A 9,033-nucleotide genomic window follows, 5' to 3' on the forward strand; every position below is an offset into this window, starting at 1 on the left:
AGACCTTGGGTAAAGATTACAGGTCAGTAAACCTCCAGTAAAGTATAAACTTTGGGTAAAGATAACAGGTCAGTAAACCTCCAGTAAAGTTCAGACCTTGGGTAAAGATAACAGGTCAGTAAACCTCCAGTAAAGTACAGACCTTGGGTAAAGATAACAGGTCAGTAAACCTCCAGTAAAGTATAAACCTTGGGTAAAGATAACAGGTCAGTAAACCACCAGTAAAGTTCAGACCTTGGGTAAAGATACCAGGTCAGTAAACCTCCAGTAAAGTATAAACCTTGGGTAAAGATTACAGATCAGTAAACCTCCAGTAAAGTATAAACCTTGGGTAAAAATAACAGGTCAGTTAACCTTCAGTAAAGTTCAGACCTTGGGTAAAAATAACAGGTCAGTAAACCTCCAGTAAAGTTCAGACCATGGGTAAAGACAACAGGTCAGTAAATCTCCATTAAAGTTTAGACTTTGTGTGAAAATAAAATGTCAGTGGACCTGGGGTAAAGTTTATACAGCAAATGCAAGGTGGGGGATCTGAGGTAAGTTTATGGATTGAGGATAAGCAGTAAATACAAGGTTACGGTTAAGGTTAAGTTTATATTCAAGGTTTGTAGACCTATGATAAAGATAGTGTGGCAAAAGGGTAATGGTAATTTCATAAAATGTAAAGTTAGTTGACAGAATGAATAAGGTGAATACATAATTACTGGTTCTGTAGAGAGAGGTAGGTCAGTAGACCTAAATGATAATTAACATTACATTGTGGATTAGACTGTTAGGGGTTGACTTCCTTCCCAAATTTCTGTCTGATATGTTAGAGATGTCTCTAAAGTAAACATTAATGTGTTTTAAAACCCTGTAGCTGTACAGTCAATCTGATAGCTAGTTGTGTTGTTGGTGTATGTCTTACTGACAAAGATGGAAATTTCTGCAACACTCTAACATGGAAACATGAATTATAAAGTGTGTTAAATGGTTTAATGTTATATAAAGTGTAAAGAAAGGAAATATTTTGGACAAGGTAACTATTATTGTATGTTAATGTTAATATGCATTAGTAAAGTATTTATAGTGTAAGATAGTCCCGCTGTTGGCAACCTTAACTTTCCTACCAGTATGTGCCAGCTAAGTATGTTATGACCTGCTTTAATGTACCTTGTAATTAATTAAGGCCTTTGGCTATACTACCACATCATATTAACTTGTATGTATTTGGTATATGAGCAACAAGTGCTTTCATTAGTGAGGTCTTAAATATTACAAGATTCACTATATATCTTTGTGTCATATGATAAAAAAACTAATAGAGATCACCTTCACAGCTCAAGATTTTGTGTCCAAACATCAAGTTTGAATGAAAATGTACATCTGCATATTATGGATATTGTAATTTTTTATATAAAGATGAAAAATTCAAAAATTAAAGAGGATAAAAAGTTGAAGTAAAATAGGTCAACATTTTCAAAATCCTAGGCTTACTCGAATGAATGTAATTGAAAATATTTGAGATGAAAATGATGGTAAACATTGGAAGTTTGATGGCAGGTATTGACACCTATAGGTTGACATAGAATTTCTGCATCCCAGAGTTAAATAGCCATTAACCAATTAGCATGAATCCAATCTGACCAGCTTGTAAAGTCATTAAGCATTGAATGCTAGATACAAAATGTCCCTGATGGCCATTGATTTCAGCTGTAAGCTATACCTTTCATTAACTATTGTAACACGCTAATGCAGTCTATTATTGGATTATTAAATCCTCATTTGGAGTTGACATTTCATGCTGGAGGCTAGTATTTACCTAGAAAGTAACATCATTGGGATATATCGTTGCTTATTTACACTGCTGGTGCCTGAAGATCAGCTTTTGCTGTTCATGTGAATGTACCAAATATTTGCAATGCCACATTTCCCAGGGTGTAAACCTAGAAAGAGATCTTAACTCCTAATTTAGAGAAGGATGGGCTTCCTTTTCAAAACAAAAATTCTAAAGGCTCAATAGGACAACAAACCAAATAACTAAATAAACTATTAAAAGGGCTAAATGGTAGCAATGCATCAGATCATTTGTCAGGTGAGGAAAACATACTCATCAGTATTAACAAAGTTTATACCTCTGTGTCTCCACTAGGTATATACAATTAGCACAGTGGCATATGCCTAGCTTCATTTAGGTCACTGGCTGCAAATGATAATTTAATCTTAAACCAAGAAATGGACAATTTTTGATGGTAGCATTGTTTATGTTGGAGCTTGGTTGAAAAGGCATTTGAAAAAAGAAACACAGACACCCTCAATGTATTTGGGTGGATATGTTTACTCATAGGGACACAGATTTTAAATAAACAACTGTTGAAATTATTGAAGATTTTAAGGGTTTGCTGTAGAAGCTGTAAACACATGCCCAGTATCTGTTTACATCATTTAAATGCTGTTCCTAAGAACATGGACAATTTTTGGGAAATTGATCTACAATTCTTGTTCCTGCCGGTAACTCATGATCTCTCTGCTAGGCTGTGTACCTAGTTCCTCTTCCCCTCCCCTTTAATTGGTGTACCTGCATACCTCCTCCCATCCTGTTAGTGGGATGTGTATGTTTGGCCCCCTGCCAGCTCTGTGGTTTGTTATTTAGAGCTTGTAAACACTTGGCCAATTTTACTTGCACCCATAAGTGTCACTACCTATTCCTAACATCACTGTAGAATAGATCCTGCCAAAACAGCATTTCTAGCTAGCAACCATAACTTCTTGGTGGAAGACTTCCAAGCATTTCTGTAGGTGGCATGCATCATTGGTATGTTGGTTGTAGATTGTGATTGGACTAGAACATACCTTTGTAGATATATAGCTTGTCCCCATAGATGTCATTCATTTAGGGGTACATCTTCTGTACTGGATAACTGGGGTCAAGGAGGAAGCCTTCTGCTATCAGTAAATAATGATTAAGATCGTTTTTATTACTGACATGTATTTACCCAGTTTTATTTGACTGTACTCAATGAATAATCAACTGAGGCACTCAAACAGGAACACTTCTTAGACTGTCGTTTAGACAGGACTACAAATTTCAAATTACAACAGATGCAACTGCAGGTCTACCCTGCTGTGTTGTGCTAAGATCAAATTCTACAGAAAGATATTTGGTGGATAAATCAATACCCAGAGAGCATTGTCATGTTTAATCATATGTTTTGTTTTGTCTGTAATAGTGTTATACCATGGCTTGTAGAGTTTGTAGTACATTAACAAGACACATTGTTTTTGTTGTTGATTTGTGTAAGAGTCTGACATAAGATACTGTCTGACATAAGATACTGCATAAGATACTGTCTGACATATGTCTGACATAAGATACTGTCTGACATATGTCTGACATAAGATACTGTCTGACATAAGATACTGTCTGACATATGTCTGACATAAGATACTGTCGGACATAAGATACTGTCTGACATATGTCTGACATAAGATACTGTCTGACATAAGATACTGTCTGACATAAGGTTTTCATATCCTGACTTTGTTGTATCTTTACTCTTGTTTGTGCATCAATTCTACAGTATTGTAATTTATTCCTTCATGTATTTGTTGTCAGAATTCTGTTTGGGCAATAGGTAATGTCCAGTTATTGTTCTGTAAGTCTGTACCATTAAACTTAGCTGAAGAGTAAGATTGTACTGAAACACAGAAAATGGGTTTCCTGAAAGATTGGCCAAATATTTGTATTCAAATACAGAGGGTTGGTCAGATGCTTATCATGAGAATTTTGTTGTTATAGATGAAAATGGCAAAGCAGTTTTATACTATTACAAGTAACCAAATGTCAAGAAAATGTGACATGTCATTTACAGCTATTAAAAAAGATTGACTTAAAAATGGTTCAAAATTATCTTGTAAAAAACACAACAAATTAGTGTTTGCAAATTTAATGCATTCCTAATCTGAAATAATGCATTCATAGCAAAGCCACTACAACAAAATTTATTGCCCCCAAAAAAGCTTAATCTAATAGCACTGGGCTGTCCTAATCACTTTTTCTCTAGTCTGCAATGCAGCTGCAAAGAACATCCATTTTGTTTTTATCGTAATTCCACATCTTTTTCTGGGGTCTGTAGTCCTTGTATGATGAGGAAGGCAATGCTATCAGTACTAGCAGGTGCTGTCTGTGATTTAAGTCTACTCAGACTATCAGACAAAGATGTCTCCATAGAAATACATCCCTTCTGTGACACAGGCAAGTTACCCATCACATCAGTCTGATTTAAGCCCACAAGAAAATGAATTTTTCAGAGCAAGCATTTTGGACAAACTGGGTCATTGTTCCATGGTAATGTCGCATTGTGTATTGGCCCCTAAGGATAAACTAATTAGCATACTAATACAAGAGGTCTAGGAATCGTTGTTGTTGGGGAGCACACAATGCCTTGGTGACCTGAATGACAAGCAGCTTTCCTTGGATGGCATCCCTTGTAATCATAGGACCAAGTCCAATTGATTTTCTGTACCAGACCATTTATTATGGTGTGAGCCTGATGTGCAGGAGCTATTGATTCTCAGTCTGCCTGCTTGTGGCCCATAAAAACCATTCTTCATTATGGGGTTATGTCTGCGCCATGACTGGGGCCCCTGAGGGTAGGGGGGGGCCAACAACAATCTCTATTAGCACTGTAGGCAGGGATGGAGCCACCGCGATCAGAGGATGTACCAAATAATGGGATTGGAATAGCAAGGGCTCAATAGGGAATATACTAATCTTTACATACGAAAACTGTTGAATTCTAAATTGTTCTCTTGTAAGCTGTTAATGGAATTGAGGGGAAAAGATGTGATTTTAAATTGTGAAAATGTCAAAGAGACTGAAGGGTTAAATACATTTATGCAACTGTTTCAAAGACATAACTGGTTATTGTTTAAATTTTTATGGTAGCATGTGATCTTTGGTCTGTAAGATATAAAGCTGAGAGGGGTAGGGAGGAAGGGTTGAATTGAATAGATCATGGATCTACATGTAAGATGGGGTGAGGGAAAGAGTTGAATGGAATATATGATGGATCTAAGGAAGGCTTAGAGAAGAGGTTAAATGGAACAGATGATGGATATAAGGTGGGGTGGGAGGAAAGGTTGAATGGAATATAGATGATGGATTTAAGAGGGGTAAAGGAAGGGTTGAATGAAATACATGATGCAGAACCATGAAGGATGAGAAGCGAGTGAAGGTAACAGAGAGGTTGTGAGTTGAGACAAGACTGTTTCAGTGGATTGCACTAAAGAAAAATTGAAGGAATGATGGGATAGGATGTTATATAGTGTAAAACATACAGAGTAGGGTAAAGGCATGGCTCACCAGTTATCACAAGGATTTCCCACATATAGTGTAAAACATACAGAGTAGGGTAAAGGCATGGCTCACCAGTTATCATAAGGATTTCCCACATATAGTGTAAAACATACAGAGTAGGATAAAGGCATGGCTCACCAGTTATCACAAGGATTTCCCACATATAGTGTAAAACATACAGAGTAGGGTAAAGGCATGGCTCACCAGTTATCATAAGGATTTCCCACATATAGTGCAAAACATACAGAGTAGGGTAAAGGCATGGCTCACCAGTTAACACAAGGATTTCCCACATATAGTGTAAAACATACAGAGTAGGGTAAAGGCATGGCTCACCAGTTATCATAAGGATTTCAAATGTATCCAGTAGCTGGTCAAAACACTCTCCTACTACATATATTCACCAGCTCCTTCATGATAAACATCAAATCAGTTTTGAAGTGGTACTGCTTCCTTTGTATTGCAATACCATCATGAATCCCTAAATGTCTTATGATGGTATACACTGTCTGAACTTAGGAATGAAAAATATGACATATCAGCACTGATTGGGAGTGGGAGAATGTTTTCATGAGAGCCATGTACAACACACCTGGATTTACAGATTTGAACATTCCTAATGCTCACATCTTGTATATTGAAATGAATAAATATTGTTTTGAGAGTGCCAAACAGAAGGGAGTGAATCATTCAGATAAGTGAAGGATACTCCTGTACTTTAAGAACCTGCCTGGTATGGCATGTGTACACTAGCTTCTTGTTGTTAGGTGTTGTCTGTTGTTCAGAGTATTTACACAAGCTTCTGCTTATTGATAAATCATGCCTAGGTCAAGATGCCAATTTAGACACCTAGTACTGTTTATAATTTGCATTTATTTGCTGTGTGCTTTCTTCCTTTGACGTGAGGTTTGATAAAGTTGTCACAGCCTAACATTACTTATTCCCGAGATGTATAGCTCACATTTATACATTTCTCTCTTGTGTTTGACAATGAAAATGTTTTAAACACTACGTCACAAGTGTTTGACTGGTTTGTGTCATACAACTGGGTGTTAATATTTTGTACACAACACATAAATGTTTGAAAGACAACACTACACCTGGATGTTTGATGTTGTGTTGTACACTACACCTGGGTGTTTGACTGATGATGTGTTGTACACTACACCTGGGTGTTTGACTGATGTTGTGTTGTACACTACACCTGGGTGTTTGACTGATGTTGTGTTGTACACTACACCTGGGTGTTTGACTGATGATGTGTTGTACACTACACCTGGGTGTTTGACTGATGTTGTGTTGTACACTACACCTGAGTGTTTGACTGGTGTTGTGGTGTACACTACACCTGGGTGTTTGGTGTGGTGTTGTACACTACACCTGAGTGTTTGGTGTGGTGTTGTACACTACACCTGAGTGTTTGACTGGTGTTGTGTTGTACACTACACCTGGGTGTTTGGTGTGGTGTTGTACACTACACCTGGGTGTTTGACTGATGATGTGTTGTACACTACACCTGGGTGTTTGACTGATGTTGTGTTGTACACTACACCTGGGTGTTTGACTGATGTTGTGTTGTACACTACACCTGAGTGTTTGGTGTGGTGTTGTACACTACACCTGAGTGTTTGACTGGTGTTGTGTTGTACACTACACCTGGGTGTTTGACTGATGATGTGTTGTACACTACACCTGGGTGTTTGACTGATGTTGTGTTGTACACTACACCTGAGTGTTTGGTGTGGTGTTGTACACTACACCTGAGTGTTTGACTGGTGTGGTGTTGTACACTACACCTGGGTGTTTGACTGATGATGTGTTGTACACTACACCTGGGTATTTGACTGATGTTGTGTTGTACACTACACCTGGGTGTTTGACTGATGTTGTGTTGTACACTACACCTGGGTGTTTGACTGATGATGTGTTGTACACTACACCTGGGTGTTTGACTGATGTTGTGTTGTACACTACACCTGGGTGTTTGACTGATGATGTGTTGTACACTACACCGGGTGTTTGACTGATGTTGTGTTGTACACTACACCTGGGTGTTTGGTGTGGTGTTGTACACTACACCTGAGTGTTTGACTGATGATGTGTTGTACACTACACCTGGGTGTTTGACTGATGTTGTGTTGTACACTACACCTGGGTGTTTGACTGATGTTGTGTTGTACACTACACCTGAGTGTTTGGTGTGGTGTTGTACACTACACCTGAGTGTTTGACTGGTGTTGTGTTGTACACTACACCTGGGTGTTTGACTGATGATGTGTTGTACACTACACCTGGGTGTTTGACTGATGTTGTGTTGTACACTACACCTGAGTGTTTGGTGTGGTGTTGTACACTACACCTGAGTGTTTGACTGGTGTGGTGTTGTACACTACACCTGGGTGTTTGACTGATGATGTGTTGTACACTACACCTGGGTATTTGACTGATGTTGTGTTGTACACTACACCTGGGTGTTTGACTGATGTTGTGTTGTACACTACACCTGGGTGTTTGACTGATGATGTGTTGTACACTACACCTGGGTGTTTGACTGATGTTGTGTTGTACACTACACCTGGGTGTTTGGTGTTGTGTTGTACACTACACCGGGTGTTTGACTGATCTTGTGTTGTACACTACATCATGTTTTGTCAATACTCTGCTTGGTTATTACAGAGATGAATACATTTGAAATCAATTATTCCTGATATAGATTGGTAGGTGGTCAGCTTGTGACAAAACTAGTGAGGTGATAATTGGAGCATATTTAGATGTTAACAAGTTTTTCCTATCTGCTATCTCTCTTGTTGTTGTAGATAGTGTAATGAAGTCATTCACTGTTGCTCATAATAATGAAACCCATATTGAACCTCTCCAAGAGGACTTGATCAGCTTCAGTGTGTTCATTGAGATAATGATGTGTGATGTAGCTACTAGTTTTGAAGCCCAAATGAGGGTAACAGAAAGGGGCTTGATCTAGTGCTGTCAAAAATCAATAATACAACCTGCCAGAGTGAAATAAGACAGGGCTAAGAAAGCCAAGTGTGAGTGACTGAAAGCTGTGCTTGTAACCTTTAGCCCTATCGGCCATCATCACACAACATCACATATTTGCCTTGTCTGGTTAGATAATTTAATAACCAAGTACATTGATTTGGTATCAGCCTGCTGTTGTGTCAGTTGGAAAATTTGATAAAACTCTTCTGTTTCATAATTTTTTCGAATTTGTCAATGCTTCGACTGATTTTTGTGTGCTCCTGTGGATTTGTATCAATTTTTCTTCCACTTCCTCTTAACTCAAGCTGTGTTTTCTTTTTATAGTTTGATGGCATGCCAGTATTGGTTGTTGGCTTTAGTAGCATGCACATAGAATGCTGTGGCATGTCTGCTATGTAGTCAGTTATAGTTCTGCTGATACGCTTGCTACAATTAGAAACATGATTATCAAATTATCTAACTCTCTGTGTAGCATGCATTCAAATTAAAAACACAGGTTCCCTAAAGGGATAACTTCCGGTTATTTTTATTGACATTCAAGTGAAAACAATCTGCATGTCTGTTTATACCTGTATGCTGCTCTGATAACATCTCCCTTTGTCTCATGCTACTATGGCTACCCCCTACGGGCTACTTGTTCATCAGTTTGATAAAATACAGACATTTACTTTTCTGTCTCCCTATCAACAACTGTCATT

The sequence above is a fragment of the Ylistrum balloti genome, unplaced genomic scaffold, assembly GCF_031769215.1.
Source record: "Ylistrum balloti isolate Yb309-2 unplaced genomic scaffold, AGI_CSIRO_Ybal_v1 Utg371830, whole genome shotgun sequence".
Taxonomy (NCBI): domain Eukaryota; kingdom Metazoa; phylum Mollusca; class Bivalvia; order Pectinida; family Pectinidae; genus Ylistrum; species Ylistrum balloti.